The 17,229-nt window shown below is 52.4% G+C and overlaps 1 long non-coding RNA gene across 3 annotated transcripts; it reads right to left on the bottom strand.

Moving 5' to 3' along the window:
- Window positions 1–1,692: 1,692 nt before the first annotated feature.
- On the bottom strand, window positions 1,693–4,577 carry LOC149119776 (uncharacterized). 3 transcript variants are annotated; one of them, XR_016227579.1, is made up of 3 exons: window positions 3,785–4,577; window positions 2,384–2,597; window positions 1,693–1,901 (listed from the first exon to the last, which is right to left on the bottom strand). It is a non-coding gene; the product is annotated as an uncharacterized LOC149119776 (long non-coding RNA). The 3 variants fall into 3 exon arrangements; XR_016227580.1 differs by lacking the exon at window positions 3,785–4,577 and adding an exon at window positions 3,340–3,766; XR_016227581.1 differs by lacking the exon at window positions 3,785–4,577 and adding an exon at window positions 2,718–2,897.
- Window positions 4,578–17,229: the final 12,652 nt, after the last annotated feature.

The raw sequence follows: 17,229 nt of genomic DNA, 5'->3' as shown, positions 1-17,229 counted from the left end.
CTTCCACTTGTGGCATGAGCTAACTGTGCCTCTTGCAAATACAAGGCACATGGTGGAGGTCAGATCCGCGCAACAGAGGAGAAATCAGTCTTCAGTCCACTGGTTCACTCCCCAAATGACCATAACAGCCAATGCTGGGCCGGGCTGAAGCCAGGAGCCAGGAGCTTCTTCCTGGTCTCCAACGTGGGCACAGGGGCCCAAGCACCTGGGTCATCCTCCGCTGCTTTCCCAGGTACATTATCATGGAGCTGGATTGGAAGTGAAGCAGTCAGGATTCAAACTGACATCCATATAGGATGCCGGCATTGCTGGTAGCAGTTTTATCTGCTATACCACAAACCCGGCCACAAGTAATCACTTTTGAAAGGCACAAACAGGGATGGGAGGAATCTGTTATCACTTTACAAGGCATCACAGTGACCATCACTAATTCTTTTCTTCATTATTTTATGGCACAGTAATATGGTTTATAGTATGTATTTCTGAGAAAGTTTAAATCGGGTACTTCTGCATCTTTTTAAAAGGAAACCTTTTGCTAATTAAAATGGGAATTTTACTTTTTCAATTAAAGTCAGATAAAATTCCTAGATTTTGCTGTTCTGAGTTTATAGCAGAGCTCTGAATGGGTTTTGAGGATATGGAAAACTTGCTTATTGGGCTGTTTTGAAGGTCCCAGCTTGCGAACATTCAATAATTCTTCCAATTTTCAAATAAAGAATGTGACTTTTAAAAGTATTGCGTGTGGTGGACACATCAAATAAATGTGATGTTAAGTAGCATCAGTGTGGCTTATAAGGCATCTGTGATGCTAATCCTATCTCATCTTCTGGAGTTTATGTGATTATGTCATACTGGAACATTCTCTGTCGACAAAGAATGTTTATTGCTTGGTGTTACAATACATTAAAATGATCAAGGGTCACAAAAAGATATGTGTCCATACTACTTTATCTGGAATCTTTACAGAGCATAGCACCCCAAGGTAGATTACTGTCATGCCTTGTCTATGCTGCCTGTCTCAATACTTGATGTAATGGATATTACAGCTTGTCACATAATCCAAGTTTATCTCCCAAACTTGTAAATCTCTGGAACTTGGTTCTCTTTTTTTTTCTATTTCAAGCAGTGCTTTACTGCTGTAACATACCCAAACTGTATCCATAATTTCACACAAAAAGAGAGAAATTTCTGGAATTACCATTGCATTGCAGGGCTTCGATTTTTATTTTGTACAGTTAACCTAGACCTAAAGCCATACCCCTAGCAAACACTGATTACATATGTGAAAATACTTGAAACATTTACTAGGTAATTGAAAGAAATCACAAAAGGGGTGGTCCATGACCTTATCTGTGGAAAACAGAGCCAGGCAACTCGGATACACATATGCTTTCATTTTTCTAGTATGGAAATACCATCTTCATTTTCACTTGCAAATGACGCTGATGCATTGATGATTTTATTGATGATGTTGTGACTGTGTTATTCCTTTTTGACACGCATAAAATATTTCATACAGCAGACTAGAGAATTGTCAATATCATTACATGGCTTCAGAAAATGTTAGGAATAAATTGGGAAGATAACAGATGACGACTGGAGTGCAAATTAAGTTTCTTCTGTCTTAGAAATATCTTGGTTTGCTTGAGACAAAAACTGGAAGTACTTTGTTCAGCAAAGGCACTAATTTATTTCTTTTCTTTTAAGATGTTATTTATTTATTTATTTGGGAGGTAGAGTTACAGACAGTGAGAGGGAAAGACAGAAACATCTTCCATTCATTGATTCACACCTTAAATGGCTGCAACAGTTGGAGCCTGGCTAATCCGAAGCCAGGATTTTCTTCCGGGTATCCCATGCGGGTGCCATCTTCCACTGCTTTCCCAGGCACCAGCGGAGAGCTAGATCATAAGAGGAGCAGCCGGCACTTGACGAATTCCTTACATGTCCCATCTCCAAATACAACCACACGGGGGTTAGGACTTTGACAGGGAATTTGGGAGAGGACAAAACAATCCATCCACAGTACCCATTAACTGACACATGTGGTGACCACAACTGTCAGCTGTCATGATACAAATGCATCATGAACTATGTGTGAGAGAGCGTGCGGTCAACTTACAGGAGGACGAGCTATTGATGGTCCTGAGAACATCAATGCAATGGTTTGTATCTGCTCTGCTAGGATGAAGTTTCTTTCTGTCTTTATGGTCTCTGAGTGGACTGACTGCCTGTGATAACACATCCCATTCTGCTGCTATGCATATTAATCACTAAAAATGATTTCTAGCTTTGTGGAGACCTTTTCTGGATGGCAGGCGAGTTTTCTGAGAGAGGGAGCAGGGGTGGGGTGGGGGAGAAAGAGCCTGAGCGAGTCCCTTACCCACTGGTTCTCTCTCCAAATGCCAGGAGTCTCTGCCCTAGAGAAAGTTGCTCAGCCTAGGGCCAGACTCAGGATTGGGCCCCACACCCTTGTGCCACGGTGAGACGTCCCTGGAGGCACAAAGCGCTGCATGGCCTGCGCCACCAAGGACAGCTGGTTGAACAAGGAGGCTATGGAAATCTGAAGCAGACCAGAGTTTTCGGCAGCTATTCGGCTAAAAGGGAAGGGAAAGAGAAGTCACGTGAGAGGGGCTAAGTTCACGCCCAGGGCCCTGAGTCCTGCCGCGGCCCCCCTCCCCGCCCTGCCGCGGCCCCCTGCAGTCCTTGGGCCTAACCCTCCAGTGTGCAGCTCAGCAGGCCTCAGTAGTCAGGTGTGGCAGTGACCAGGTCCCCTCCTTCGACTTCACACTGAAATGTCTCCAGGTGTCCACCAGAGGGCGCCCTCTGCCAGAGACTAGCGCCGTCCCCGGCTGCGTGCCTGCCTGCCTGTACCGACCCCCACCCCCGACCCGGGCCGCCGCCTGCCCCTTCTAGAACGTACACGAGCAGCTGGCTGCCAATCACTGTGAGCGCCCTGCGGACCGCCCCTCTGAAGGGCCGGGCACCTGGAGCCAGGCATCTGAGGGCAACCTCTGCCTCCGTGGCAGACACGAATGACGCCGAAAGTCGGCTGGTGGGGATTCAGCTGAGGCAACTTTGCGCTCGAGCCTCTGGCCTCCCGGGCTAGCCGAGGCTCCTCACCGTCTCCTGGCGCCACGCTCGCCCACAGCACCCGCTCCCGCCATTTGGGCCGGTGCTCTCAGACTGCCTCCTCCAGCCACCGTCGGCTCCCCGACTCCTCTCTCTGTCCTCTGCCCCCAGGGCGCTCCTTGCCTGCCCGAGGCCACCCTCAGCCCCGTCCCTCGGCCCCGTCCCTCCGCCCTGGGGTGCGCCTTGGAAAGGATACCACTCCTGCACCTGGCGCCCTGCCGCGGTGGACGCCTGGGCTGAGGCAGAGGCCTCGCCACCTTGCCCTGCGGCCTGCGACAGCCCTCGGCTCGAGGAGCGCCCGCCCCCTCAGCAGGGCCCGCTGCTTCTGGGCCGGTCCAGCTGCTGGCCCATTCCCGGCCGCCTGCGTCCCCGGCATCGTCCGAGCCCCTGTCGGGGGCATGCATCGAGGCTCTGCTGCCTCCTGACGCCCACGGCAAAGGCTTCCCGCCTGCTAGAGTCCGCTGAGGGACTGGGGCTCTGGGGCGAGCTTGGCGCCCAGCTCCGGCCCTTCCACAGAACGCCACAGGGGTGAGCCCCGCGCCTGCGCCGGGAGGCCCCTGGGAAGGCGCCCCTGTGGTGGAATGAGAAGGCCATGCCAAGATGGCCGCTGGCGAGCCAGCGCCAGTTACTCAGGAATGGCTTGGAAACCCACCTGGCGACGGAGCCAGCCTGGCAACAGGCTGTGATTGGATGGCTTCGGAGACTGCCTGGCAACAGGCTGTGATTGGTTGGGGCACAGACCGCCCCTTGACCAGATTGGCTGCCTCGGCTATTTAAGCTGCTGAACCGACTGAAATAAACGCGTCTGCGGGCTGCTAGCCTCTGGCCCGCTTTCACGCGACTCCCGGGTCTGTGTGGTGACAGACCCCATGCCTCTTGCCCGCATCACGCTCCTCCTCTCAGAACGAATGCACTTCCACACGCCCCCAGGTGTTCCGGACTTGCTGAGCCCGCACTGCGGCCTGCTGTCCCCTGGGAAGGCGCCCCCACGTGTTCCGGGCGTGCTGAGCCCGCGCTGCGGCCTGCTGGGCCTGGAGATCCCTTGGGTTCCGGAGGGGCCTCGGCTCCTGGCGAAGCCCGGCCCTTGGTCCCTGACACCAGCTGGGCTGCCCAGGGTGCCTGCGCCACCAGGCCCGGCCGAGTGGCCTCTCGGAACAGGGTTGGTTCCCTGCAAGCCCGCCACGAGGCTGGGCTCGTGCCGGCCTCGCCTCAGCGCCTGTCACCCGCCTTCCTTGAACTCTCCTTTCCTGGACCCCGTGCGCCCTGCCCCCGACTCCAGGGGGCACCCGGGAGACACGCAGCCCGCACAGCGATTTTGGGGAGGCGGCCGCTGGAGCGGGGATTGGGCGTCTGCACAAGGCCAGGGACAGACTGGGAACGGGCAGGCTGGGCACGGGTCTTGTGGGCCGCACTGGACACTCCCTGGCGCTGAGTGGAGGGGCATGGGCAAGAGAGACAATGACAGAAGAGCAGGAGGCCTTCGCGGCCTGGACTGGCTAGACCAGATAAGGCAGCCTGCGGGGAGCCGTGGCAAGGGCCTGTTGAGGGGAGGACCAGTGGGAAAGGGTCGTGAGCATCCCTTCTGGGTGTGGGCGGGGGTCTCACTGTCAGTCTCTTCATGCCAAGTCACGTACCTTATGTAGCAGTAGCTGCCCGTGCCACCCAGGTGCAGGCACGGAAACCCCAAGAGCCTAGGTAACAGTCCTAGAAAATGACCAGGTGTTGTAGTCCTAGAGTTTGAGGTGATTCATGTACACATGAGTGTATGTGATTAAAAGTGTCCGTAATGGTAGCAGCGCCCAAGTTTCGGACAATTGAACACTCAGCTCTCGGGAGCCCACATGAGCTAGCGCCCCAGCACCAGCGCGCTTCTCTCCCCTTCACCTGTTGAGAGAATCCACTTATTTATTTATTGTTTTATTTATTGAATTACCGATTTGAAAGATTTACAGAGAGAGAGAGAGACCATCCATCCGCTGGTACACTCCCCAAACGGCTGCAATGGCCGGGGCTGGGCCAGGCTGAAGCCAGGAACCTAGATCTCCCACGTGGATGTCAGGGACCCAAGCGCTTGGGGTCATCTGCTGCTGCTTTCCCAGGCACATGTGCAGGGAGCTGGATTGGAAGTGGAGCAGCCTGGACTCGAACCCATGCCCATATGGTATGCTGACACTGCAGGTGGAGGCTTAACCTTCTTGCCATAGTGCTGGCCCCATGTTCAACATTTTTACTTGTTAACCATTTCCACGTCTTTGTTTTGGAGAATGTTTGTTACTTGATTGAATTATTTGGACAGATTTTTTTTTTCTTCTTTGCCATTGATTTGTTTGAATTCCTTAAATTTTCTGAATATTATTCCCTTGTCAGATGTATAGCTGGTAAATATTTTCTCCCACTCTGTAAGTTGTCTCTTCACTCTATTGATTGATGCTTTGGCTGCATAAAAGCTTTTTAGTTTGAAGAAATCTCTTATCTAGTTTTGTTTTTGTTTCCTGTGCTTGTGGGATCTGATCCAAAAAAAAAAAAAAAAAAAAAAAAAAAGCCTTACCCATTGTAATGTCCTGAAGCTATTTCCCTATGTTTTTGTTTCTCTTTTACACATTTATTTCTTTATTGGAACGGCAGAGTTACAGAAAGACAAGACAAGAAAGACAGAGACAGAGACAGAGTGAGAAAAAAATCAGTCTGTCATCAGTTGGTTCACTACACAAATGGCCGCAATGGCCAGAGCTGGGCCATTCTGAAGGCAGGAGCCAGGAGCTTCCTCCAAGCCTCCCATGTGGGTGCAGGGGCCCAAGTACTTGGGCTATTTTCTACCGCATTCCTCTGGTGTGTTAGTAGGGAGCAGAACTGGAAGTGGAGGAGCTAGGATTTGAACTGGCATCCATAGGGGATGCTGGTGCCACACGAGGCGGCCTCACCCACTACACTAAAGGGCCAGCACTTCCCCCATTTTACTTCTAGTAATTTTATGGTTTCATGTCTTACATTTGGCTCTTTGATCCACTTTGTGTGGCATTATGATACATGGTGAGAGATAGGTTCTGGTTTCATTCTTCTGCCTGTGGCCATCCAATTTTCACAGCATCAATTGTTGGAAAGACTGTCTTTCCTCCAATGTATGTTCTCAGCACCTTTGTCAAAGACCCGCTGGCTGGAGAAGTGTGTGTTGTATTCTGCTCCATTGGTCTGTGTTTCTGTTTTCACGCTAATACCATGCTGTCTTCATTGCTGTGCCTTCCTAGTGCATGTCAAAATCTGGTAGCGTAATGCCTCTTGCTTTATCCTTTCTTGATGAATAATGCTATGGTTATTTGGAATCTTTTGTGATTCCATACAAATCTTAGTAGCAGTTTGCCTACTTCTGTGGCAAATGCCATAGGTATTGTGATTTAGATTGCACCAAGTTGCACATCATATATTGTACATATTAATGATACTGATTCTTGCCCTCTATGTAAACAGGATGTCTTCCCACGTTTTGGGTCACCTTCAAATTCTTTAATCCATATTTTGTACTTTTCAAGGTAGATTTCTTTTACTCCTTTCTGGGTAAATTTGTAGGTTTCTTTAGCTATTAGAAATGGGATAGGCTTTTTTATTTTTTTCAGAAGAGCCGCTGTTAGTGTGCAATGATGCCACTACTAGTGTTTGTACATTGACTCTGTATACGGCAACTTTGCAGAATTTGTTTATTAATTTTAGCAGTTTCTGGTGGAGAATTTGGGGGTTCTATATATAAGATCATGTCATCTCTGAGCAGGGACGATATCATGTGGGGGGTTGTTTGCTCTTGTTTTTCTACTTAGTTAAAATACAGGGATAGTATGCTTCTTTGAGATCATTCTGCCTTTCTAAAATTAGTTGAGGGGCTGACGCTGTGGCATAGAATGTTAAGCATCCCACATGGGCACAGCTCAAGCCTGGCTGCTCTACTTGCAGTGCAGCTCCCTGCCAATGTGCCTGGGATAGCAGTGGAGGATGGCTCGAGTGCTTGGGCCCCTGCGCCCACATGGGAGACCTGGAAGAAGCTGCTGGCTCCTGGCTGCCTGGCCTAGCCCTGGTTGCTGCAGCCATTTGGAGAGTGAGCCAGCGGATGGAAGATCTCTTTGTCTCTCTCTCTCTCTGCCTTTCAAATAAATAAATCTTTTTTTCAAATAAGAACAAAAGTTAGTAGAGAGTGGTTTCGTGTGGCCTACCCCATGATCTAATACTGAAGACTATCTCACGTGCTGTAGTAGAGGAAGTGTATTCTGTAGACGTTGAATGATCTGTACACGTCCATGAGGTCTAGGGTGTGGTTTAAGTTCTGTTTCTTCTGTCTGGATAATCTGTCCACTGCTGAAAGTGGTGTGTTATGGACCCCGATATTATTGTACTGGAGTCTCTCTCTCGCTTTTGGTCATGTTAGTATTTTCATGAAGTATTTGGGCGCTCCAATATTGGGTGTACATATACTGAGAATTGCTATTTCCTCTTGCTGAACTGAACCCTTTATCATTATATAATGGTCTTCCTTTTGCTGCTTTTTCATTTTAAAAACATTTTATCCACTCTAAGTATAGCTAGTCTTGAATTCTTTTGGACCTCATTGACAAGGACATTTTATTCCATCCTTTCACTTTCAGAGTGTGTGTGTCCTTAAAGGTGAAGTGAGTTTCCTGTAAGCACATCCTGTGTATTTTTAAATAGGTTGTCTTCAAGCCCCCTAATCCTTGCTGCTGTTTGATTTATTCCACTATTGACACTTTCTATCACACTTTTAATTTCACTTAGTGTACTTTTCAGCTCAAGGATTTCTGTTGGATTTTATTTCAAAGTACTTCCAAACTTCTATCTCTCTAAGCCTCTGATAGACTATTAAATCATTTCCCTGTGTTCTCTTGATGTTCATTAATTTCCCCTGAAATAGCTATTTTGGGACCTTCATCTGAGCATTTGAAACGTTCAGTCCTAGTTGGTTGGGTTTGTTTGTCAAGATGACAATGGTATCCACGGAAATAGGTCTGTCCCACCATAGCAGATCTACCCACCTGAGTCTGGGGCCCGTCTAGAGGCTCCGTCTCTGAGCAGTAGCCTGAGGATAGAGGCCGCCTTTGAGCTTCATGTGGTGTGTCACCGTGGCAGGCCTGGTACTGAGCCCCAAATCAATGTCCTGAGATCACTTTCCTGCCTACTTCCCAGCAACTGGAGTCTCTCCCTGCTATCTAGCAAAGATTGGGGGAGGGGTGGTTGAGGCGATCCCTTGGCCATCTGGCTAAGGAGAGCCCAAAGGATCGTCTTTCAGGTACATACCCGGAGCGTGGCACTGTGCTGCACCAGAGCAGGCTGGGCACGGGTGTCAAATCTATGATCTTAGGTACCTCTGCCTCCCCTGAGTTGGAAGTGAGCTTCCTCTCTCCATGCTGTGCTTCTTGGGATGGGAGAGGGTTGATGTGGCACCCTTCTTTCCTGCTTTCTTCAATATGTCTCCTCTTACTATGATAAGAAGCAGACACTATCGTCTCTCACCTGGCTTCCTCAGCTCTCTTAGTGATGGTGACCTGGGATCACTGTGAGTTTTTGTTCAAGTGGTTGTCTCTATGCAGAAGTGGGTCTTCCTTTGTTGCCCTCTTGCACTGCTCCCCCCGCCCCCCGAATTTTAACATACATCTCGGCTTCTCACCTTCCTCACAGCACTGTGTACAGAGCAAACATTTAACATTTTGGGACCGGTGCTGTGGTACAAACTGTTAAAGAGCCCCAGCCTGCAGCCCTGGAGTCCCGTAAGGGTGCCAGTTCTGGTCCCGGCGGCTCCACTCCCAATCCAGCTCCCTGCTTATGTGCCTGGGAAAGCAGTGGAAGATATCCCAAGCCCTTGTGCCCCTGCACCCATGTGGGAGACCCGGAAGAGGCTTCTGGCTCTAGCTTCTGAAGCCATTGTGAACATTTGGGGACTGAACCAGCGGATGCAAGACCTCTCTCTCTGTCTCTACCTCTTTCTGTAACTCTGTCTTTCAAACAAAAAATAATTTAAAAGTTTAACATTTTGACATATTCCCATTTATATTTCCTCGTCATTTGTGCTTTAGACTCTGTTGTATACAGAGCTCAGGGAAAAATTTTGATAAACTTGTGCATTATAGAGGCTCCTCCCATGGTTTCTTTCCTAAAATTAGATGTCTTACTAGGACCTTAGAGAAGTGCTTCTGCTGCTGTCTATGGCTCTGTCAGCAAAAATGATCTTGATCTTCCTTCCATTGGCACCCCTGTAGCACAGCCCAGGGATTAAGTCAGCTATTGCCATCAGAGGTTTGTAACACTGACGATACTGATCTGAGGCTTTCTAGAAAAGGACACTTTTACACATAAGCAGAGTCTAGAGTCCCTTTCCAAGTAACGCATGCATGCTTGGGCACACACACACACACACACACGCAGTGAAAATGCCTGATGGTATTCAAGTAGTGAAAGGCCTTTAAGAGGGAAGTGGGGCAATGTAGATCTTCCGCGAGGCTTCAACACAGCCTCCTTAGCTTGGAGGAGATTTAGATATGATGTGCAGTAACAGTGATGCCTGGTGGGAAAGAAGTGAATGAGCCAGTGGAAAGAGTGGCCACGGGAAAGTGTTGGAGGAGACACCTGCTGTCTGCCATGTGACGCAGAAGCACAACTGAACCAGAGGCAATTAAAAGAGGAGAAAAGTTCTTTAGGAAGTGCTCCTTGAGGGGAGCTGGGGAAATGCCCCCCCCCCGCTTCCTCTAACTGCAAGAGTTGGGCCTCCTTGGCCTCCTCCTCCCCCACCCATCAGAAGTGTCAGTTGTACATTATGATGTCTGAGGCATCTGAAGACTCCCATTGGCTGGGGGGCACACCCTGCTGACCAATGAAAGCTGAGGTTGTTGGCTCTTCATTGTTGTGCGGAGCATATATTTAGAGAGGTCCAGAGCCCTAGTGCAGACCACTCTTGGTAGCCATGGCTGAGCTGGATGAGCTTGAGGCACAGCAGCCAGAGGAAGCTCTCAGTGATGAGGAACCAATGGCTGCAGTTGCCAGCCCATCAAGGCTAAGCATCACGGAAGGGACGGAAGAGAGTATTCCTCTTGATCCCAACATCGAAGAGGTTGAAAAGGTCAGAATACTTCCTGTGGCCCTCTATCTCACCACTGACCCCCACCCCCACCCCGCCACCCAAAACTCCCCAGCCTCTCCTCGTTTGGCACAAAGCCCTTCCTCGGCCCGCACCTCTTTTTAGAAAACCATCCTTCCCGTTCACCTGTTCCTGTCTTGCCCCACACGCTGCCTCTGAACTAACATCCCGTCTGTGCTCCCTCTGTTTCTTTACAGTTGAAAAGAATCATGAAGAAAGTGAAGCTTGCCCTGCAACACAGCCCAAGACCCAAAACGGCGCCCAAGTCTCAAATAATCGTCATCTACCGCAGGGGGCTTAAGAAGAAGCAGGGACCGAAGGCAGACCAGGAACCCGAAGGCCTGTGTAAGTGGGTCTCTCCAAGCAATGCCTTGTGCATCAGAAATACTGAAGAGATGTAACTGGCCCGTGTCTCCCTAGGCAGCTCTGGAGATGTTGCTAGCCCCGAAGACTCACTCTCATACCCATGATGTCAATAAAGTCAGAGGGCTCTAAAGCGATGTGTCTGTATTTTTGTAAGCTCTCTTCTGGTGGGGAGGAGGAAGGAGAGGTGGGTGTGGGAGAAGGGAGGAAGGTGAGGCCTGTAGGGCTGGGAGCCAGCAGACCTGGGGGAGGCGGACTGGGAGAGATGGACTGGGTAAGGCTGGGCACAGAAGACGGCTTTCCCTGGACTCTTTTACCTGCCAGCCAGCAGGAAAGGCTTTGGTGTTGCTAGGAAATGGGCCGGGAGGCATGGCTGGGAAGGGGGTAGCGGGAAGACACTGGGGATGAGAGTGCCAGAACCCAGAAGGGGAAATGTATGGTGCAGGTTTGTGGAGCAGCATGTAAACAATGTCTGAGAGCCGAGAAAGATGGCTGAATAGACGGGAACTGCACTTACCTCGGCCACAGAAGATGACCAGAAGGACCGGAAGGGAGGATCCAGGAGAGAGGGAGAGAGAGAGAGAGAGAGAGAGAGAGAGAGAGAGGAGGGGGAGGAGGAGGGAGGTGGAGAGGGAGAGGGAGAAAGAGAGGGAGAGAGAGAGAGAGACGGGAGGGGAGGAGGGAGAGAGAGAGAGGAGGGGGAGAAAGGGAGAGAGAGAGAGAGAGGGAGAGGGAGAGAGAGACAGAGGGGGGCAGGAGGGAGAGGGAGAAAGAGGGAGTGGGGGGAAGGCAGACGGGGGAGGGGGCGGGTACAGGGAGAGGGAGAGGCAGAGGGAGAAAGAGAAAGAGGGTGGGGGAGGGGGAGTGGGGAGGAGGAGAGAGGAGAGGGGGAGGGAGAAAGAGAAAGAGGGAGGGGGAGAGGGGAGGAGAGAAGAGGGGGGAGGGGGAGAGAGGAGAAGGGGAGGGGGAGGGGGAGGGAGAAGGATAGAGATACAGAGGTGGAAGGGGGAGAGTGAGAGAGAGAGGGAGCTGGAGAGACGGGGTGGAGGATGGAGAGGTGGAGAGGGAGAGGGGGGAAGGCAGATGGGGGAGGGGGCGGGTACAGAGAGAGGGAGAGGCAGAGGGAGAAAGAGGGAGGGGGAGGGGGAGGGAGGAGGGGGAGAGAGGAGAGGGGAAGGGGGAGGGAGAAGGATAGAGATACACAGTTGGAAGGGGGATGGGGAGAGGGAGAGGGAGCTGGAAGGGGGGAGGAGGGAGAGGTGGAGAGAGAGAGAGAGGGAGGGTGGGGGAGAGAGAGAGAGAGAGAGAACATGCTGCAGCATCGACTCTGCCTGGCTCCTTCTTGGCTAGGGGGCTGCCCGCTGCCAGGAAAAGTAAGCAGAAAGTTCCTGGGTCCTACCCCCACCACCAACACCTCCACAGACCAGCAGCCCCAGCTCCATGAGAATCTCCCAGGGATCCCTGACTTTTAATCTAATTTGCTTTGCTCCAAGAAAGGAACCTACCTTGCCTCCCTCCACCCACAAGGCCCCAGACCTGGGCTTCTGAACTACCTTGTGCTTTAGGCAAGCGTAGGAGGCCCCCTTCAACAACAGAGGCCACACAGCTGGAGCTAGGGCTCTTCCCAGGGAACTGAGCAGGCTGCCCCGAGTCCTGCAGCTGTGACACTACTGGGCACAAGCTCCAGGGAGCTACACTTGCTCACTCATGATCTAGGGACGTTCCCCTGGGCTTCTTGAGGCTCTGGGCCAGCAGTAGCCTATACACAGTCCTGGAGGATCAGCTCCAAGGACGCCCCTTCTGCAGCTCTAGCACAAGGTGTTGGGTGGCCAGGGCACAGGCCCCAGCATCACCCTTGCATGTCCTGAAGCACCTGGGGACAGTCCCCTCTGTACACTGAATTCTGGGATTGTCACTGTTGGTGCTGCAACCCCTGGAGTATGCCACACTCACCCGTGGCATCTAGAGGGCCTAGCCTATCTTCCTCTGCTTCAGGCAGGTAACTGCCCGTCTGCAGTCCCTGGAATAGCTGGCATTCACCTGTGAGTCCTTGCATCCTGGAGCTCCAGGTCTGCGACTCCGTACTACAGTTCTCAGAGTCACTGGCACATAGTTACTGCAGGACATAGGAAAGACCTTACCTGCATGCCACTGCTCCAGACCCACATCTTTCAGTGCAATTTCCCCAGCACAATCTGTACTCACCCCAAGGGACCGCGGCAAGTTCCACTCAACATTCCCTAGTGCTTGGACTAGGTCTTGTGGTGCTACACACCTCAGCATTCATCACACACACCCAGCAGGAGGAAGGACCCATTCTCATCGCACAGTCACGTGGCCATAGCAATCAGCGCGACAATCCCCGTCATCACTGAGGCTTGTCTGGTGGGACAAGGGGACAGCAACGCAACACAGATAGAGATTTAAAGTGATGTCTTGAAAACAATTGGTGACTTGAATGAGAAAATCAATAAAGAGATAGAAATCATTAAAAACAACCACATGTGTGCAGTCGCTTTCACCCTGCATGTGCATTCTTATTCACCCATGTGTGGGTGGTCTCATTCACCCACACGTGTGCACCTCATTCACCTACACGTGTGCACCTCATTCACCTGCGTGCGTGCATCTCATTCACCCACACATGTGCAGTCTCTTTCACCCACACATGTATGGTCTGCCCAGGGCAGCAGCTAGGCTGGGCCCTGTGGACCAGAACACCTCCATGTGGCCTCTCCACTCAGCTTGCCGTCCTCACAGCACACTGGCCTCCGCGCTAGTATTCCACACAGCCATCTGGAAGCTCCTCTGGGAGCAGGGTGAGCCCCGGACAACACAGGGCATCACTGCTGCCATACTCCTCCAGAGGAACCAGCTCCCAGACTCCCAGGGAGGGGCACGGAGCCCACCGCTCACTGGGAAGCTGTCGAGGCCATGGTGTAACAGAATATGTGGGACAGGCCATGGTCATGACCATCGCTGGAAAGACACTCAGGAGCGCTGCCCGTTCTTGTGCTCCACACATCTCCAAACGGCGGTGACCTTGTGCTCCTCACTGTGCCTGGCAATGAGCTCTGTGCAGTGGGAGAGTAAGTGCCTGGCGGGACAGAGCGAGGGCACGGCGTGGGCCCCCCAGCAGCAGTCAAGGGGCACCTTGGATTTTTTGCACTGCCCTCACGGGCCTGTTGGTGGTACCCTGGGCAAAACCCGTACACCCACTCCTTCCCGGTGACAGGAGCCCCCCATGCCCCCACAACCTCGTTCTCTGGAGAAATGCAAGGAGCCTCCTCAGCTCCATCTGAACAGTCAGTCTCCTACACTCACAGGTGAGGATGCTTTGGTTCTGCAGGCCTCCGTTTGCTGGCTCACCCAGGACACAGAGGCAACAGCAGCATCTCCCCCACAGGGCTATGTGGCGTCGACAGTTGCCCATCAAAACCCACGGGGCAGGCAGGGGCTGCAGGGGCTGGGGAAGGACAGAGAGGACGAGTTGGAAACCGGGTCCCCACGCAAACAAGCTGCTTCCCCAGGGACTGGCCCACGAGAGTCACTCAGGGCGTGTTGGTTGACCAAGTGGAAGAAGGTGACGACAGCAGAGAGGCAGGGCCGGGCTGAACGCCTGCCCCATGGGCCTTGTGGACAGTCCCTGCCCACATGAAGCGGGGAGAAGGCATGTGTGCTGGGAGGCGGAAGTTGCTGTCCTCAAGAGGAGAGCTGTCCCCAGCCACAGAAGGGGAGCAGTGTAAGGATGACTGACAGTGAGACCCTATTGATGACATTCAGCATGCTGATGACAGCAGGGAAATGGTGCTATGCATGGAACAGACGGCAGGTGGCACTTGCAAACCCTTCATTCCTGACCCTTAAGACACTTTGAGGGGAACACACTGTAGTGCAGGGTGCACTTCTGATCCAGCTCCCTGTTGAAGCACCTGGGAAGACGGTAGAAGATGGCCCGAGTCCTTGGGCCCCTGCCACCCAGGTGGGAGAATCGGATAGAGTTCCAGACTCCTGTCTTCAGCAGGGACCAACCCCAGGCATTGCAGCCATTTGGAGAATGAACCCAGAGGGTGGAATATCCCTGTCTCTGTTGCCACTGTCTCTGTAACTTTGCCTCTCAAATGAATAAATAAAATATTCAGAGAGACAAAGAGAGAGTATAGAGAGAGCAGCCAACATTTTTATAATTTTAAAATGTGAGGGACTTTTCATAACAAACAAAATCTACATCCAAAATGAAACAAAAGCACATCCCGCACATTTAAATATATTGAAGATTTTTGTACATTTTGTCCAGAGGGGCATATTTGGATCATGTCCTGTGAGAGGGGCCAGAGGCAGCGGACTGGGCTGGGCTGGGCCAGATGGAGCAGGGCAGCTTGCAGAGAAGTGGGAACTTCAGCACAGGGTGGGAGAGCAGCTGGCCCCTCCCGGAGAGCCCAGCCCCAGCAACCTCTTCTCTCCCAGGTGCTCACTGCTCTGGACCGAGAAGCATCCTGTGGGAAGCAGAGACTGCCACAAGCTGCAGCACGTCATCAGCATCCTGTTCAGTGACAGCTAAGGGTGGCCAACGCGGCGAGGAGGGCGCTCGTCTCTGTGCAGCTGTCCTCTGCACACATGGAGCGGCCACTTCCAAAGGGAGTCCAGGGCTGAGCCCCACGTCATGTGTTGTGGGGAGGGCGCCGGCCACGATGCCCCCTGCACACCTGGGCCCCCTTCGTTAGTGCCTTTTTTGGACCCTGTGGGAGCATGGGGTGAGAGCACAAAGCAGAGGGAAGAGGAGGAGGGATGGAACTGAAAACGGTGGGGGGGGGCAGGAAAGCTTTTCGGGAAGGTGACACTTGAGGGAGGCAGATGCACACTGGCAGAACAGGGCTGAGGATGGGGATAATCCAGCGCACTGGCCCTGAGACAGGGATGGTGATGAAATTAGTGTTGCTGAGCCGCAGAGAGAGCCGGGGGAGACTCCAAGGGGAGGAGGCCAGAGAAGACTCGGGCCAGGTAACTTCGGGCTGGCAAGCCACTGTCAGGGCTTCGGCTTTGGCTCTGAGCTCGCTCAGAGCTCACTGGAGGCTGTGAAACACAAGCGTGGCACAACCTGACTTAGTGTGCAGGTCTTCCGGCCTCCGCAGTCTGTCCAAAGGGCCCAGGCCACAGGCTGACTGTGGCTTTCCTGTGTGAGAGAGGAAGGAACAGACTAAAACATCACCCTGACTCCCAAGGGTGGGAGGGACTGATCCCACACTCCCAGGCCAGTGGCGGCAGCACCATCCGGGAAGGGCAAATCCCGATGCCTCGTCTGCTTGTCCCTTTCCCCAGCCACTCCCTTGCAGTCGCTCCCCTCTCTATCGGTTCTCACCCACAAGTCTCATTTGTCTGCTTTTCTAACAGAATACAACGTGATGGCTTCTCAGCTAGGAGTTAACCCTTGGCCAGAAACCATGCGTATTTCTCCCTTTAGGGAGAGAAGGCCCAAGTTCTCAGGTGGCACCAGGCAAATCAAGAAATAAACACATGGGTCTTCAGTGTAATGATAAATAGTCAAGAATTTTCTATCGCATGGGATTAAAAAAAATGAAACAAGAGAGATTCCAAGATGGCAGAATAGGGAAAGGGCAGACTGCTCCAGGCTAGGGAAAAATAGTAAAAGAAAAAAAAGTGGAAAATGTGCATTCTCAGGGGAGAGTTGGAGGGAAAACTGCAGTGGAGATTCTGCAGAAGCAGCAGAGACATCGTGGATCTGTGTGGAAGGCGCAGATTCACAGCAACGAGCTTGGACACCACACACGACCCCAGCAGCCTAGAGCCTGAGACAGCACCAGCTTTGGAGAGCAAGGTGAGATCAGACTGCAGCGGCCTATGCCACTGGTGATGCAGCTGAAGGGAGAGTCTAGCGGACTTCACTGTCTTTGAGTGCAGCCTGGAGCCCTGAGGGGAACAGGGTGCTTGCTAACCACAGCAGAAAAGGAAAGGGCACATTTCACTCTCCCCATCCCCCCACAACAGCACCCAGCAACTGGCTGAGAGAAGGCGGGCACCATTTTGGATAAGTCAGTGTTGTCCCCGCTCCTGCCCGCATGCCCTGCACCTGGCTGGAATAAGATGCCGTCTTCTCAGCATAGGCACCAGCGGTAGCTCGGGGGCGTGCACACAGCAATGGGAGGGGAAAAGCCGCCATTCTGAATCAGTACCGGCTGCAGAGATTCTTGCACATGCCTGCCTCGTAACCGGCGGGGAAAAGGTGTGACGGTGAAACGAGTTAGGGCTGTGGCCGGTGGCTATTGTGCACGCCTGTGATCCAGGGATTTTACCAGAGGGAATAATCAGCATGATCCACCGTCTTTGATTCTGGCTGGGGAGATTGACAGGCAGCTGGACACCCCCATAGGACTGTGAGGTTCTCCCAGCATCGCAACATTTCACAGGCCCCAGGTCTCAAGTCGCCTAGGTGGAGCACCCACAGGACGCTGGCTCTGGGAACGTCTCAGTCTCTCCATGGACAGGACAGGCTAGTGGGGTGGAGTGGATCCTCTGCATCCCATGACTGTGGGAGCCTTGTGTGCTGAGACTGTGGGAACTCTGCGACTGCATTAGAGGGTGCAGGG

The sequence above is a fragment of the Oryctolagus cuniculus genome, chromosome X, assembly GCF_051225735.1.
Source record: "Oryctolagus cuniculus isolate XC-2025 breed Fujian yellow rabbit chromosome X, ASM5122573v1, whole genome shotgun sequence".
NCBI lineage: Eukaryota > Metazoa > Chordata > Mammalia > Lagomorpha > Leporidae > Oryctolagus > Oryctolagus cuniculus.
This window is presented reverse-complemented; position numbering and strand designations above follow the sequence as displayed.